This window comes from Humulus lupulus, chromosome 8 (assembly GCF_963169125.1).
Source record: "Humulus lupulus chromosome 8, drHumLupu1.1, whole genome shotgun sequence".
In the NCBI taxonomy this organism is placed as follows: domain Eukaryota; kingdom Viridiplantae; phylum Streptophyta; class Magnoliopsida; order Rosales; family Cannabaceae; genus Humulus; species Humulus lupulus.
This window is the reverse complement of record NC_084800.1, coordinates 22,027,038-22,045,867: the sequence shown is the minus strand read 5'-3', so window position 1 is coordinate 22,045,867 and position 18,830 is coordinate 22,027,038. Positions and strand designations below refer to the sequence as shown.

Sequence of the window (18,830 nt, the reverse complement as noted above, 5' to 3'; positions counted from 1 at the left end):
TCTTCAAAGCTAAGGACCTAGCTTTGAGTTCAACTATCGAGCCAAGTTAGCGGGCTTGACTAACCCTTACAACCGGGAATTTTTCACCAAGGTATTTCCAAACCTCTTACAATAGTTTTCCACCACCAAGGACTATCAACCTCTTTTTCGGATTGTTGAAGTGCCAATCTCACTCTAACCGGGTTGTTTACAAAACCGGTGCCAACCTCACCTCAATCTCAATATGGGAATGTGTTTGATATTACAAGCAAAAATCACTCTAGAAGTATGATAATACAATGAGAAACCTAGAGTGATTAGCAAGCACACTTAGAAGAAATAAATACAAATTTTGGCTCAAGTGTGTGAATAGGTGTTTGGATGAGTAAACTTTGAAAGCTCTTTGAAATCAATGGATTTGGTTTGGTATATGTAATAAATGCTCAGCCAACCACCAATTTGAAGTAAAAGACGAGTTTATATAGAGTTTGGGAAAAAACTAGTCGTTTATAGCCGTTAGGGATTAATTTGCGAAGCTGTCTGCCGCGAACCGGAAGTCCGGATGAGGGAACCGGAATTCCGGTTGGAAACAACCGGAATTTCGGTTGCCCATCCGGAATTCCGGATGGCAAACAGAGAGAAAAACTCAGATTATGCCGATTTTCCCGTTTTTCAATTCTTTATAACTTTTAGCTCGTTTATCCGATTTCAAAAATTCCAATTGCGTTACGACCGTATCGGGATGTATTTTCTTAAAAATTAATTTAGGATATTTATTTCTCATTTTAAAAAATCACCATTTTTTAGTGCGTGAGTGAGCCAAATTCTATACTTATGACTTAAAGTATACTTGCAATCACTTTACAAGACTAAGAAATTAAGTTAAACCTTTATCTTGAGTTTCTTGAGTCTTGAAGTCCATTTTGGGTCATTTCTGGAAAACTTGGTAAAATGACCATTTTGCCCTTGGTCATAATTTTGACTTTGAAGTGCTAATTCACTTTAGTTTTTGCTACAAAATCAACAGATCATTAGTAACAAATAATAATCAAATATTTGTTAATCATCAAAACAAGGAGACTTAAGAGTTTGGGTCAACACTTTCTTCTTCAAATATGAACAAAAACCATCTGGAAATCTAACTCCTTTTATAAACTGACAAAACTGTTGCCTCTGCGCCGGAGTTAACACATAAGGAGCGTGCGGCTTCATCAGCTTCCCATTCTCATCTTCATAAATCCACAATGATTCTCTCTCACACCCATCTTTTTCAAATCATGTCTGGCATTAGTGGTGTCCTTAGATTTATCATTGTCTAAGATGGTGCCAATGAGACTATCACACACATTCTTCTCAACATGCATGACATCTATATTGTGTTTTAATTTGTTTGTACACCAATACTCAAGCTCGTAAAAAATACTTTTTTTCCTCCAATTACCTTCATCTACTCCTCTTTTACGTTTCACACCCCCAAACTAGACATGTTTTCCTAGAACTTACGCTGCAAGAGCATTAACTTGTTCTAGCATATCCTCACAAGTAAACCGTCTCGGAGGACATCTTCTCTCAACTTCTCCATCGAACTCTTTGTCTCTTCTCATTCGATGAGTACTTGGCAAGAATCTTCTGTGACCATCGTAAGATGTCTTACCGATCACTCGGATGGAAGTTGTGTCCTCATTACACGTAGGACAAGCTTTGTATCCCTGACCACTCTATCCAGACAACCTATTGCGAGCTGGAAAATTGTTCACTGTCCACAAAAGGGCTACCCGCATCTTGAACATCATGTTGGTCGTACTATCTCTTGTATCAACTCTGTTAACCCACAAATCCTTCAACTCATCCACCAATGGTCTCATAAATACATCCATGTCCTTACCGGGTGATTTTGGCCCAGGAATAAGGAGGGTCAACATGAAATAATTGTCTTTCATGCACAACCAAGGTGGCAGATTATAGTTTGCCAACACCACAGGCCACATGTTGTATGCAAGGTTCATGTTGCCAAATGGATTAAACCCATCAGCACCTAAGCCCAGACGAACATTTCTGGGATCCCTTGAAAAATCAGGATGCTTGGCATCAAAGTCCTTCCACGCAGAGCCGTCCACCGGGTGTCGCATCACCCCTTCATCTTTTGATTTCCCGGCGTGATGCCATATCATGTGTTTTGCTGTAATCCTTAAATTATATAATCTTTTCAACCGAGGGGTCAACGGAAAGTAACGCATCACCTTGTGTGGCACTTTTTTTCCTTTCGTCATTTCGGAAGTAATCCATCTACTACTTCCGCATACTTGACATCTCTCTTTAGATGCATGCTCATTGTAAAATAAGCAGCAATCATACTGACACACATGAATGGACTCGTATCCCAACCCTAATTTTTTCAATCTCTTTTTCACCTTGTAGTACGATCCGAGGATTTTGTTTTCCTTAGGAAATGCAAGCTTTAACAACTTCAGTAATTCATCAAATATGTTGTTGGGCATCTTCCCTCTAACTTTTAGACGCAATAACTTTGCTAAAAAGTTCAAGGATGAAATCCAATCACATCCAGGATACAACTCCGCTTCAATCTCCTCAAATAACTCATCATAATACTGACTCCCACTGAGATCCCTTTCTACTTCCTCAATTGTCGGTAAAAGGAAGTCTTCCACAACGTGAATCATCTCATCAACCACCTCATCAGCAACAATTTCTTCCACCTCACCATGAAAAATCCACTTATCATAAGCTTGATGAAAACCCCTATCAAATACGTGTGCCCGAACTACATCTAAATATTCAAATCTATTATTATTGCATCTCACACATGCGCACCTAATTCTTCCATCAGAATCTTTATGTTCTGATGCCATCCTCAAAAAAGCTTGCAGACCATTCCAATATTCTTGACAACCACGATTTCTCAATGTTGTCCAAATCTTGTCAATCGCCATCTAAAGTGTTATAAGAGTTTGAGTTTTAGTAATGTGAATAGAAATGTATAACAAAGGAAATTTGTTATCATTTTTGAAATCTTATGCAATATTATAATATCTTATGCTATTTTATGATGTTTTATTAGATAATGTTATTTATAAACAAATTAATTTTTTTTCCTAAACTAATTTATTATTTATTCATAATTTTTTTAAATTTTATTAAATATAATTATCAAGTTTTATATTCATGTAATTTATATTAAACAATGTCAATAAACAAATTAAATTAAATTATTTAATTAGATAATATTATATCAAACTTTTATTATTTAATTAATTAAATTATTAAAAATTAATCAAAAAATAAATTATTATTTATATAATTATTTATTCTTAATTTTTTATACTTTTATTAAACATAATTATCAATTTCTATATTCATGTAATTTATAACTATTTAATAATAGATAATGTTATTCAATAAACAAATTAAATTATATAATTTAATTAGATAATATTATATCAAACTTTTATTATTTAATTAATTAAATTAATAAAAAATAATTAAAAATAAATTATTAGTTATTCATAATTTTTTAAAATTTTATTAAATATAACTATCAATTTTTATATTCATGTAATTTATATTAAACAATGTTATTCAATAAACAAATTAAATTAAATTATTTAATTAGATAATATTATATCAAACTTTTATTATTTAATTAATTAAATTATTAAAAATTAATCAAAAAATAAATTATTATTTATATAATTATTTATTCTTAATTTTTTATACTTTTATTAAACATAATTATCAATTTCTATATTCATGTAATTTATAACTATTTAATAATATTAGATAATGTTATTCAATAAACAAATTAAATTATATAATTTAATTAGATAATATTATATCAAACTTTTATTATTTCATTAATTAAATTAATAAAAAATAATTAAAAATAAATTATTATTTATTCATAATTTTTTTAAATATAATTATCAATTTTTATATTCATGTAATTTATATTAAACAATGTTATTCAATAAACAAATTAAATTAAATTATTTAATTAGATAATATTATATCAAACTTTTATTATTTAATTAATTAAATTATTAAAAATTAATCAAAAAATAAATAATTATTTATATAATTTTTTATACTTTTATTAAATATAATTATCAATTTCTATATTCATGTAATTTATAACTATTTAATAATATTAGATAATGTTATTCAATAAACAAATTAAATTATATAATTTAATTAGATAATATTATATCAAACTTTTATTATTTAATTAATTAAATTAATTAAAAATAATTAAAAATAAATTATTATTTATTCATAATTTTTTAAAATTTTATTAAATATAATTATCAATTTTTATATTCATGTAATTTATATTAAACAATGTTATTCAATAAACAAATTAAATTAAATTATTTAATTGGATACTATTATATCAAACTTTTATTATTTAATTAATTAAATTATTAAAAATTAATCAAAAAATAAATTATTATTTATATAATTATTTATTCTTAATTTTTTATACTTTTATTAAATATAATTATCAATTTCTATATTCATGTAATTTATAACTATTTAATTAAATTAATAAAAAAATAATTAAAAATAAATTAATATTTATTCATAATTTTTTAATTTGTAATAATAATAATAATTTTACAAATTAATTATTATTTGACTTTAAGGTTAATTTATTGTTATACCCAGATTTCGAGCCATAGTAAATATGACCTCGAAAGCTGAGTTCACATCAAATGGTCTCGTGAGGATTAGAGTGATCTAGGATTGTAAGTCGAGCCTGCAAAGTATGATATATGGTCTCGAATGCGGTGATCTCGAAATGATCTCGATCTCGAAAGGTAGTTCCGAGAATACCTTCATCTTTAGGAACTTCGGAGCATGGGTCTTGAGCTCGATATCCCATCTCGAAAGCAACGTTAGCTCGGGAGATGTCAATGGCTCGCATAATGTCAATGGCTCGCATAATGACATGAAACCTGAAATGCTAAAGTCTTGGAGATACGCTATAACCACCTTGAATATCTACAAGTATTGTAAGCATGAGATGTAATCCTCATTTATTGATGTAAATCCCCAAGAATCGTGGGATATTATTTAGTCAGTTATGTGTTCCCTGATCATCAGGGACGTTTCCTTTTTTATCTGATTAAAGGCATTTAAAGCCATTTATTTTTATTCACAAAAGAGTAACTACCCAATGTATGTGGGATAGTATTCGGCAACCTTCTCTATAAATAGAGAGGTCATGCACCATTGTAATGGACCGAAATTCTGATCCTTGGGAGAAAACTCTGTAGAATTCATGCTAAAGAATTGTTCAGAGATAATCTTGAGGTTAATACCAGAGACTCGTGGACTAGGCAGATTTAACTGCTGAACCACGTAAAAAACCGTGTGTTTGATTCGTTTGTTTCTTTTGGCCATTGTCTTTAATTGTTTACGTGCTCTCTTCTTTTATCTGTTGACGAAAAACGGCGTCAACAGTTTGGTGCTTTCATTGAGAGCCTTAAGCATTCATCCCTGAGAGATTCATGGCTACAAACAATCAGAACACTCCTGAAGAAAATTACCCAAGGCGTCCTGGAAAACAGCCAATGGAGAACCCGGACGCTGATGAAAGGAGTGGGTCCTCTGATTCCCGGGGACCACCTCCACAACCAAGGGATGAGGACATGTACTATAACCCTGAACGTTATGTCCCTATTGTAGAATTGGAGAATCGGCAGCTGAAACAGTTTTTGGCAGAAGCCAACAAACGTAACGAGGAGTTGACTAGGATAGCCGCAGAGGCGCAGGTGGCTCAGCCCCCGCCTCCGCGCGAAGACCAAGTCCCTCCTCCAAGGGACGTGCACGTTCCTCCCCGGAGGCCCCGTGGACGTCCACGAAAAAATGCTGCCACAAGGAGGCCGGCACAACCTCCAGCACCAGTAGAGCCATCTGCTCCTTCTAGGCCTCAGAGGAGTGCCCGAGCTCGGGTCCCGCCTAATCCACCTGCGGAAGCACCTGCAGGAACTGAGAATAACCGAGCTCCTACCGAGGCTCGGACTCAGGTTCCTGGTAGTGCACCGAACGCAACTGGCCCATCTCGGGCAAATTCTGGACCCTCTAGGCTGAAGCAAGGGAGGCAGCCACCGTCACCTATACAGTTCCCTCCATCTCCCGTAAGATATCCTTCACCTCCCCGTAGAAACGCTCAACCTGTTCAGAATCAGGATCAAGGGCGTACGGGGGATAGGCAAGGACACAGGGAGACTTTCCAGGAGCGGAGAGGCGCACAATCTGAGAGAAGTCAGACGTCCCGGTCTCGCACTGCGGAGACAAGGCGACACGGGAAGAACCCATCTCGAAACGACAGATCAGTAAGTTTCAACAGTGACGAGTCCGGAGAAACCAGGTCCGTCAGTAAACGCGACCGAGGTCGTAAAAATACTGGAAGCCGCAAGACCCGTCCCGACCTGCGGAATCATCTGAATCAGAGTAGGGGAAGGGAGATCAGACGAATCCGGACCTAAGGAATCACCTAAATGGGCGTAGAGATCCATCACGGAGACGCGAGCCTGGGATCATAATTAATGACTGGAAATTCCAGACACCGCCTAAGGACCCAGTCCAAGAAAGGATTGATCAGCTCGAAAAAGCCTTTAGGCTTTTGAAGAATGAACGAGGGAACGGTCGATATGAGGACTCTGATGAGGAGCTCGAGCCGTTTGCTCCCAATATTTCTAACACTCAGTTTCCCCAAGGGTTCCGGATTCCTCACGTCCCAGCGTTTGAGGGAAAAACTGACCCATGTAGCCACCTGAGTACATTCAACACTATCATGAGAGCTAGTAACGTGGGTTACGAGCTCAGATGCATGTTGTTTCCAACATCATTAGCCGGACCTGCCAAGAGTTGGTTCGAGAAGTACAAGAGACACTCGATAACCTCATGGGATCAGTTGTCTAGGGACTTCAAGAAGCAGTTCCGGGCTATGATGGGAGTCAGACCAGAGGCATCCACTTTGACCAACGTCCGACAACAGCCGGGCGAAACACTGAAAAGCTATCTAACAAGATTTAATCTTGAGGTCGCCCGAGCTCGAGATATGGATGACAGTGGGCACCTAATGGCTATCCGAGCTGGTGTTTTACCCGGGAGTGCCCTTTGGGATGGCATGCAAGGGAAACCGGTGAGGTCGATAACCGAGTTTAACAGACGGGCGCAGAGATTTGTCAATGTAGAGGAGGCGAGGTCAACGCTCAAGGCGACCTCGCAGACCGAAACTACAACGATAAACATTAACTCCGCCTCAACCTCGGCTGACCCAGCAGCTCCACGGCCTACCTCGGAGAACCCCTCCAAGAGGAAAAAGAGCGAGGGAAATAACCCCGAGGCTGATGGAGGAAAGAAGAAGAAAGGAGAAAGGTATTTCTCCGTATATAAAGTGCACACCGAGCTCAACGAGTCTCGGGAAAACATATACCTAGCTAATGAAAACCAGGTCCCCTTCAGGCGTCCGGACCCTATGAGGAATCAAAAGTCCAAGAGGGATTCCAGCAAGTATTGCCAGTTTCATAGGGACACCGGACACACAACTGATGAGTGCCGACAGCTGAAGGACGAGATCGAAGGGTTGATCTCGAGAGGTTATTTCCGGCAGTATGTCAAAAACCAGAATACTGGACAGACTACTGCCAGCCAGAGAGTAGACGCGCTTCCGGCAGCACAGAATAATAACTCCCGATCTCGGGAAGAAGACAGGCCTCCGCCGATAGATGGAGAGGACGTAATAACCATCTCGGGAGGTCCTCATCTCGCAGGAGGGGGTAGAAATGCTCAAAAGCGATATGTGAATGAGCTGAAGACAGGGGACGGGTCTCCTTATGAACCCGAACCAAGGGCACCAAAAAGCCAAAGGGTTGAAACTCAGCCTATAACCTTCACCGAGGAGGATGCCTCCCATGTCCAGTTCCCTCATCATGATCCACTTGTCATCACCCTACAGCTTGCCAACAAAAGAGTGCGCCGAGTTCTCATAGACAATGGGAGCTCAGTTAACATTCTTTATAAAGCAACACTAGAAAAAATGGGACTCTCCCTTCGCGACCTGAAGGCTTGTGCAACCACGTTGTACGGCTTTTCTGGAGAAGGAACCGCCTGTATGGGGTCCATCGAACTCCCTGTGACCTTGGGAGACTATCCAGTCTCGGTGACCAAGATGATGGAGTTCGTGGTAGTAGAGTTACCATCAGCCTACAATGTATTGCTCGGGAGACCCGCCCTGGTCGGGCTGGGGGCAGTTTCATCTGTAAGGCATCTAGCCCTTAAGTTCCCAACTCTGAGCGGAGTCGGAACATTGAAAGGAGATCAATTGGCAGGAAGGGAGTGCTACAGCATTTCCTTGAGGGGAAAGAAACAAACGAGCGCTCAAGCACTCGTTGTCATACAGAATAAAGATGGGACAGTTTTAGAAATTGATGAGGAGATCGATCCGAGGATTGAGGAAAAGGTTGACCTCCAACCTTTGGAAGAGCTCGAAGAGGTTCAGCTCGAGGAAGCTGATCCCTCAAAGAAGGTGAAGGTCGGGAAACACCTCCAAGACGAATCAAAATAGCAATTAATTTGCTTTCTGAAGAAAAACCAGGATGTCTTCGCGTGGTCACACTCTGACATGGTGGGAATAAGCCCTAATGTAGCGAGCCACGCATTGAATATAGACAAAAGCTTTCCCCCGAAGCAGCAAAGGCGAAGGCAGCTGGATGAAGACAGAAAGAAAGCACTAAAGGAGGAAGTGGACAGGCTGAAAGCAAATAATTTCATAAGGGACGCTTTTTACCCTGACTGGGTGGCCAATCCAGTGTTGGTTCTGAAGCCCAATGGGACGTGGAGAACGTGCATTGACTACTCGGACCTCAACAAGGCCTGCCCAAAAGACTGTTTTCCCCTGCCGAGAATTGACCAGCTCGTAGACGCCATGGCGGGACATGGGCTGATGTCGTTCATGGATGCCTATTCTGGATATAACCAGATTCCCATGCACGCCCCCGACCAAGAGCATACGAGCTTCACCACAGATAAAGGGCTCTACTGCTACAATGTCATGCCGTTCGGACTCAAGAATGCTGGAGCCACGTACCAGCGGCTCGTAAACATGATGTTTTCAGAGCAAATAGGAAACAACATGGAAGTTTATGTTCATGACATGCTTGTAAAGTCTCAACTTAACAAGAACCATGTTGAAGACCTCGAAGAGTGCTTTGGCGTGCTCAGAAAGTTCAACATGAAGTTGAATCCTCAGAAGTGCACTTTTGGGGTGTCTTCAGGAAAATTTCTGGGTTTCATTGTCAATTCTCGTGGGATCAAGGCTAATCCGGACAAAATAAAGGCCCTGATCGATATGCCTTCACCTCGGAAGCATAAAGATGTTCAAAGCTTGACTGGCAGGATGGCAGCTCTGAGCAGGTTCATCTCGAAGTCGACGGACCGCGGTCTCCCATTCTTCAACTTATTAAAAGGAAGTAAGAAGTTCGAATGGACAGATGAGTGCGAGCTAGCCTTTCAGGAGCTTAAAAAGCACTTAGCCGAGCCACCCATCCTATCGAAGCCTGAGACAGGAGAAGTACTATTCCTATACCTCTCAACTACCGAACACGCGATAAGCGCTGTGCTCGTTCGAGAAGAAGAGAGAGTACAGAAACCCGTCTACTATATCAGTATAAGATTACTGGGGGCAGAGTCAAGATATCCACTAATGGAGAAGCTCGCCCTCAGCCTAATCCACTCATCTCGCAAGCTCCGCCCTTACTTTCAGGCACGTCCTATCCATGTACTAACAGATCAACCACTAAGGCAAGTCTTGTCTAAACCAGAGGTGTCTGGTCGACTCCTTAAATGGGATGTTGAGCTCGGACAGTTCGAGATCACCTACCATCCGAGAACGACCATTAAGGCACAAGCCTTGGCAGACTTTATAGTGGAGTGCACTGGTATAGCCGACGACGAGGTAATAACCACGGCCCACGAGCTGTGGAAACTCTACGTCGACGGCTCGTCAAATGAAAATGGAGCCGGGGCAGGAGTTATTCTGATCACTCCTGCAGGGAGCAAATTTCACTCTGCGTTAAGGTTCAGCTTTAAAGCATCTAATAATGAAGCTGAGTACGAGGCTTTACTTGCGGGACTACGAATAGCAAAAGAGCTCAAGGCCAAAGCTATACATTGCTACAGCGATTCCCAGCTCGTGGTTAATCAAATCTTGGGAGAATACCAGGCTCGTGGCACAAAAATGGCAGCTTATCTGGAGAAGGCAAAGTCCGCATTAGAGTTTTTTGAGTTTTATGCAATCGAACAGGTTCCCCGAGAACAGAACTCAAATGCAGATGCTTTAGCTCGGCTCGCCACCTCCGCCGAAAATGAGGAGCTGAATGTTATACCCGTAGAACACCTGTCAACACCCAGTATTACTGAGCCTGACGAGGAAGATGTGTGTATGATCGAGACAGAGCCGACCTGGATGAGCCCGATCGTTGAGTATCTCGAAATTGGAATTCTTCCAAAAGATCGAAATCAGGCTCGGAAACTAATGTATCAACTTCCTCGTTACACCATCCTGGACGGAAGGCTATACAGAAGAGGGTATTCCATGCCATTGCTCAGATGTGTGACTCCTCCCGAGGCAAAGAAGATTATTGAAGAAATTCATGAAGGGTTCTGCGGAGACCATACCAGGGGGCATAGCCTATCCAAGAAGATTATACGCCAAGGATATTTCTGGCCAACCATTAAAACGGACTCTTTCGAGTACGTGAAAAAGTGCGACAAATGCCAGAGATTCGCCACGATACCCCGAGCTCTACCTTCCGAACTGACCATGTTGACATCCCCATGGCCTTTTGCGGTATGGGGCATCGACCTCATAGGCTCACTACCAACCGGCAAAGGAGGAGTAAAGTATGCTGTGGTCGCGGTTGATTACTTCACAAAATGGACGGAGGCTGAACCATTGGCGACCATAACTTCAAAGAAGATCCTAGATTTCGTGGTAAAGAACATCGTATGCCGATATGGAGTGCCAAGAAAGATTGTGTCTGACAACGGAACCCAGTTTGATTGCGACTTATTTACAAACTTTTGTAACAAGAACGGTATAATAAAGAGCTTTTCGTCAGTGGCCCACCCTCAGGCGAATGGTCAGGTCGAAGCCGTTAATAAAACTCTCAAAAGTTCTTTGAAGAAAAAGTTGGAAGAAGCAAAGGGACGATGGCCTGAGGAATTACCTCAAGTCCTTTGGGGATATAGAACTACAGCTCGGACATCAACTGGACATACCCCATTTTCTCTAGCATACGGCTGCGAGGCAATGTTGCCCATTGAGGTCGAAATTCCAACGATTCGAACTCAAATTTACGACCAAAGTTCCAATCATACTCAGCTCGAAGAAACCCTAGACTTGATCGAAGAAAAGAGGGAGGAGGCTCAGCTGAGAAATGCTGCTTACCAGCAACGAACCACAAGATATTTCAATAAAAGGGTTCGAGATCGAAAGTTCGGAGTAGGAGATCTGGTATTGAGACGCGTATTCTTAGCAACCCGAGATCCAGCAGCAGGAGTACTCGGGCCAAACTGGGAAGGACCATACCAGATAGAATCAGTCATCCGCCCTGGCGTATACAAACTTGCGAGATTAGATGGGAGCCTCATACCACGAGCATGGAATGGCGAACACCTTAGACCTTATTATCAATAGTATAGGAAAAGTGTTGCCTGTAACCATGATTTTCTATCTATGTTTCTTTGTTTTTGAATAACATGTCTACTTTGTTTCGCATGTAATTTATTTTTTATTTTTGCAATCTCTCTTAAGTTAATAACCTATGGTCACACTCATAGGATATTAAGGGGGCATCATTGGTATACATACCACCAGCTTAAAAAATAAAAAATAATAAATAAAACATGAAGTATTTGGATATAACCAAATACGCGAGCTTAAATAGTTCGGACTTAACCGAGCGAGCTTAGATAGTTCGGACTTAACCGAGTTATCAAAAACATACTAAGTGTTTGGATATAACCAAATACGTGGGCTTAGATAGTTCGGACATGACCGAACTACCAAAAACCTAAAACGTTTGGAGTTAACCAGATGTGCAAGCTTAACAGGTTTGGAACAAACCAGCCAAATTATCGATCGATGATAAATGGGAACCTAAACCTATTGCGAAATATGTCGAGGTCGAGGCTGGAATATCCTAAAGAAAAATAGTTTCGAACTCGTAACCTCAGAGCCAAAATACTGAGGAAGAGGAAAAGTGACTAAAAAGATAACCAAATCATTCATATTACATACCATATAAGTACTTTCGAGTTCATGGTTGAAGTAATATCCGACCTTGATAAATAACGAGGTCGGAAACGGATAATTCGAATAAACTATGCATGAATGCATCGAATTTCGAGCCTAAATCCAAACTATGTTTGTATGCGTAAATAAACATAACCGGTTCATCAATTATAAAAATGTGCAAAATATTTCGAGCCAAGAAATGTAAAGCATGTAAAAGAATTAGTTAAAGAAATTGTATCAGCCCCATGGGCATAAAATAATTACATAAGGGGACGCAGCCCCGATAACTGATCTCCCCGAGGTCAGACTCAGTAAAGAGGAGTCTCCTTGGCCTTCTCAGCATCAGTGGCACCGGATCCCTCAGGACGAATAGCATGACTATCCTGCTGGGCCGCCTGTCGAGCAGCTGTACTTGCCAAAAGACGGGCATTCCACCGCTCAACATATGTGGCTTCGAGAGGACCCAGGAAGCTGGTGTCAAGCTCGACATTATCGACCCAAAGCTTGTACATGGCCTGGTCGACCGCTTTCTCCCTCTGCTCCTTAGACTCATTCAGGAGGCGGGTCTTCTCGCTCTCCATGAAATCGAGGGTGGCAGACTTCTCCTCTTCGAGCTTGGCATTGGCCTTCTCGAGCTCAGCGTTTGACTTTTCAAGCTCCTCGAGAAGGGTCTTCAATTTTTCAAGTTCAGACTTCGAGTCTTTGAGCTCGTGGAACAAGGACCTCAGGGCAGACAGCACCCTGTATGAGTTGGTGTTGAGTTGGAATGGAGCCAACCCAACGAAATCAATGAAGTCTCTGAAAAAGGACTTCAGGGGCAGCAAAGCTCCTGCCCTTATATGTTCCTGGCTCCAGGCTGCGTATTTCACACTGGAATCGCGGCCCCCAGGAGCGAAACAGCTCCGTTCATGCCTTGTCGGAGCTCGACACTTCAGTGTGCCCAACGAACTAAGGCCATGGAGGGCCAAGATATCAGTTATTTGGTCGGTGGTGGTAACCGAGCTCTGGTAGAATTCGGCTTCAAACATCTCCCTCCTAGGCTGCGAAGACGAAGGCTCCGCCATTAAGGAAAACTGGAGTTTCCCTGGGTGGTATGCAACCGTGACTTTTAACGCTGGGTCGAGGGGAATTGGCCTAGGTCCAGGGTTGGGCTCCGGATAGATGGCTTCCCGAAGAACTCTTCTCTTCTTTTCAATGACCTCGTCTATCTGACGACGATAGTGGGCTCGAATGTCCTCCTGCTCGCGCGCAAGCTCGTATTCTTTTATCCGACGTTGGTTCCGGGCAAAGATCGATTCCGGGCTCGGAGATTTGGGCTTGTAAGGGATTGCTCGTAATGACCCCCACCGTCTTTTCGGATTCTGTGACATCTAACGAGAAAGAAAAAATGGTGAGGGCCATGCATGCAAGAATCACGAGCTCGATGGGATGAGCTCGGAGATCTAAGGACAAGAAACTAAGTATTAAGACCCTCACTAAAGAGTCAGAGCGCGTGTTCCACAGGAAAGAAAAAAGAGCGTGGATGATTTTTTTTGAAAATCCCGAAATTCAAGGGAAAGGAGAGTGGCGGTTAGCCAGGAAAAGCGTTTTTGGGTTTCGTGTATTTGTCAAAGCCCATGTTTTTATCCGAAAGCTTAATGTACAAGAAACGCTGCCTAAGAATTTCAAAACCCAGAAAATAGGAACCACATTCAAACGTCGAAACTGGGTATAAACCAGAGACGAACATCCAGAGTGAAAATCCAGAAAGCATAAAAACCTATCGGTTCAAAACCTCCTATCGTATCATGCTAAGAACGTAAACTAACATACACAGCAAATACAGTATAAAAAGAACAACAAAAATGGCGTACTTACGCAGTGATGGTGATTGCAGCGAAATCGTCGAGTGGAGAAGAGGTTGCAAGAAAGAACTCACTGACTCGTACAAACCAGGATTCCTTTGTTTCTTCGGCCTAGAAAACATGCACTGAGTGTAAACTGTGATAAGAAGTTTAGGGAGTGTTTTTCTTTTTTCTGGCTTGTGATGAACAAATGTGAAGAAGACGAAGAGGGGGTCTTGTATATATAGGTGGGAAAACTAAATTAATCAGGAGCGTTGATTAAATTCCTCAACAGATCGAATGGATGGGGATCGGTGACAAGATGGCGCCGAAAAGTTGTCAGGCGAACGATCGTGGGCGTGTTCCCAAGGTACTCAAGTACCTAAAGTGAGCAATACCCATCTGGCACGTGTCCATTTTCAAGAGTGTGACGGTATGGTTCCCAGAAAGAGTAGTTCAAAAGTTTCCTTCTCTTAGGATTCGAACAAATACTTTTGAGGGGGCAAGATGTTATACCCAGATTTCGAGCCATAGTAAATATGACCTCGAAAGCTGAGTTCGCATCAAATGGTCTCGTGAGGATTAGAGTGATCTAGGATTGTAAGTCGAGCCTGCAAAGTATGATATATGGTCTCGAATGCGGTGATCTCGAAATGATCTCGATCTCGAAAGGTAGTTCCGAGAATACCTTCATCTTCAGGAACTTCGGAGCATGGGTCTTGAGCTCGATATCCCATCTCGAAAGCAACGTTAGCTCGGGAGATGTCAATGGCTCGCATAATGACATGAAACCTGAAATGCTAAAGTCTTGGAGATACGCTATAACCACCTTGAATATCTACAAGTATTGTAAGCATGAGATGTAATCCTCATTTATTGATGTAAATCCCCAAGAATCGTGGGATATTATTTAGTCAGTTATGCGTTCCCTGGTCATCAGGGACGTTTCCTTTTTTATCTGATTAAAGGCATTTAAAGCCATTTATTTTTATTCACAAAAGAGTAACTACCCAATGTATGTGGGATAGTATTCGGCAACCTTCTCTATAAATAGAGAGGTCATGCACCATTGTAATGGACCGAAATTCTGATCCTTGGGAGAAAACTCTGTAGAATTCATGCTAAAGAATTGTTCAGAGATAATCTTGAGGTTAATAACAGAGACTCGTGGACTAGGCAGATTTAACTGCTGAACCACGTAAAAAACCGTGTGTTTGATTCGTTTGTTTCTTTTGGCCATTGTCTTTAATTGTTTACGTGCTCTCTTCTTTTATCTGTTGACGAAAAACGGCGTCAACATTTATTTTTTTAAATAATTAGATAAATTTTATTAATCTTTATCATTCAACTAACAATTAATAATATTTTAAACTTATCATTTTTGTGTCAATATCCCTGTAATTGATGGTTGTAGTCAACAACCATCAATCACAAGCATACCGGGAAAATAAATAAATTAACTTCTAATTAACTACTAATTAATTTTTTAATAATTTTCAATTAATTATAATAATACTAATTAACTAAATTATATAATATTCATTACAATTCTCATTATGTTGACATAACATATAACAAAAAAAATCTATTTTACTTAATTAAATTTCACAAAAAACATAAAGCAACATACTAATATTTCTTTTTAATTATAAACTAATAAATAAAAAACCACCAATTCAATTGATTCAAAAAAACTTAATCAAACCATAAAATCTACAACTTTCTCACCATACTATAAAATCTACTAAAGTTTTCTCATACATGAATATCGAGGCAGGGTTTAGGGCTAGGAAATCTAGAGTAGCTCTACACTTCAGCAGTAAACTACCAAAAACAATACTTGCATATTGAATTATGGAAAAAAAAATTAAAATAAACCCAGCAAAATATAGTATAACTGAGCATAAATAAACACTTCTTGATCCATAAAAAAATTGGTCGATTCATTCCACTAAAAGCAAAGAGAGAACAAAATCATACAACCATATATACAAGTACACAATTATATACAAACACTACAACAAAAATGAGTTTTAAGGGCGACAATTTCAGGGGGCGACACTATGTTGCCACTAATATAGGAAATATCAGGGGCGACAGGTTGGCAGTCACCCCTAATATTTTTTTTTTTTCGACACATGATCTAAATATTAGGGGCGACAAATTCTGACACATCGCCTCTAATAAACTAAATTCTGACACATATTCTAATATAAGGGGCGACACGTGTCGCCCCTAATATTGATAAATACCCCATTTCTGTCAAACTCCCAGCCGCGCCTCCTTTCTCCCTCAAAAATTTCAGCCTCCAAAAACCATCTCCCTCCTTCCATAGCTCTCTCTCCCTAAGCATCTCCATAGCTCTCTCTTTCCCTAAGCTCTCTCTCCCTAATGCTCGGACTCATCTCGGCTCTCTCTCCAAACGGTCGGCGACTCCCTCTCGGTCTCTCTCCCTCTTGGCCACGAGTTGCTCTCTCTGCCGAAACACAGGTAACCCGAAACCCACCCAATGTATATATATGTATATATAATATATAAATATGTTTAACCTAGATTATATATATGTATATATAATATATAAATATGTATAACCGTTGCTGTTTATATATATATGTATAATATATAAATATGTGTGATGCTTTTCGGTAATATAATCTCTGGGTTTGAATATGTGGGGAGCAATGTTTTCGGAGTATTTTAATGTGATTGATTGGAAATGTTATAGGATATATGTAGAGGAATTTGTTTCTTATAGTTTAGAATTGATTGTGTTTGAGTAGATGCCCAGGAGAAATCCAATAGAGTGGATTTTCTCTGTTTCTTTTTGCATCTGATAAGTTATATATATATATATACATCCGGCTTGCTGGCTTTGGTCTAAAATGACAAACATATGATAGTTTCAAACATTTGTTTGTTTGATTTTCTTCTTCTTCGTATTTTTAAACTTAGTACCTTGCTGGAATAAATGCCGAACATTAGTATCTTACTTATTATATAATATACATAACAAGAAATATATTTCATTACCTTATTTTTCAACGAACTTAGATACTAAAGTTCTGATTCCATAACAAGGAACCTAGCTTACTCCTAAATCCACAAAGATTCCCCTATATAGTATATACTTTGACAGATGTCTTGATAAATACCCCCATAAACCTACTTTCTCAGATAATACATTGATAGATGCTCTTTGGCACTTGCCATGGACAGTACAGATTAAGAAAAGTCATTTTCTTTTTCCCCCATATATAGCCTCAAATCTATTAGTCACTCTCCTCTATATTTTACTATGTATGATGTATCCAATCTTGTGCGTATAACTTAATATATATTAATACAGCTTACCTTAACTAAGTTCTATTAGGTGTCGTTTATTGCATGTATTACTAGGAAGGGCTCCATAACAAAGACATCCAAGGAAAGAGAAAGAGATGATCTTTATGTTATCATTAAATAAAATCCATAGTTCAGGGAGACTAATTTAAATATTATATCAACACTAATTACAAGGCATTAGTGTACATACTATATTATTTTATGTACATGAAATAGTAAAAGTCCTTATTAGCTATATTTTCTTGTTTGCTGCATACGTCATTATGACTAGTAAATAGAATCTAATACTTGGCTTCATTCTTCATTGTCATGTCTGATTTCAAGGAAAAGAATATGCAGTCCTAGTGTATAAAATAGCATTTGACCCTAGAAAATTGTTTATGATGTGAAACAATCTAATGTGAACTAAACACCATCAAAACTACTGTCCAAGGAGTCTTTCTTGCAGTCCTACGTTGGATCACGGTCTAAGATGATCGTTTTAAGACTAAACGGCAGAGTATGATGATCTTAGCTCCCTTGTTGTTCTAGAATGAAGCATTTATTGGAATATGGAAGCTTCCACCGATTGTAACGAACAACAATTATTATATATATAGGAAAAAAAATACTAGTATATTATAATTACTTATTCTTGGAATATGTTATATATGTATATAAATATATTTATATATATGTATATAATACACTTACATTTAAGCGTAGAAGGCTTAAAAACCTACGGATGCAGAAAACTTTAACACATGTGCTTGTAGTTTCTGATGTGTTTTATTGAAGGAACCAAATCATAGTGTACAGTTTATAAGTATTTAAATATGTATATGTATATATATACATATATAGAGAGAGAGATAGAATATATGTAAGTAATGATGCTTATATCAAACTATACTATATAGCAAAGTAAGTGTGAGATAATGTTTCATGTATTGTCATTTTGTTTACCTGTTTTTAAACAAGTTATTTTGTTGTTTGGTTTTGGTGATTGATCAGGCCAGAGCATTGTTGGAATGGCATAGTACATCAAACTTTTGTGGACATTGTGGAGAGAAAACAGTCCCTAAGGAAGCTGGGAGACGAAAGCAATGTTCAAGTGATTTGTGCAAACAGAGAATCTACCCTCGTGTTGATCCTTTATGTTAAAGCTTATCCCTTTTTATTAATGGTGTTTAGTCTCTTGTGTAGAAGTAAACTACTTTAATTAGATGCTTTCAAATTTTAATTGTTTTCTTAGCTACTTTTGTGTCTCTATGGCTCAGGTTGTCATTATGTTAGTTATTGTCATTATGGCTCAGGTAGTTATTTTATATATGTACAATATATAAATGTGTAATATATAGTATGGTAGTGTCAAAATGTAA

General features: G+C 39.0%; 1 long non-coding RNA gene across 1 annotated transcript; it reads left to right on the top strand.

Annotated features, from left to right (window-relative positions):
• Nucleotides 1-16,412: 16,412 nt before the first annotated feature.
• LOC133793561 (uncharacterized) lies at nucleotides 16,413-18,830 on the top strand. The gene is made up of 2 exons (XR_009874876.1): nucleotides 16,413-16,617; nucleotides 18,463-18,830. It is a non-coding gene; the product is annotated as an uncharacterized LOC133793561 (long non-coding RNA).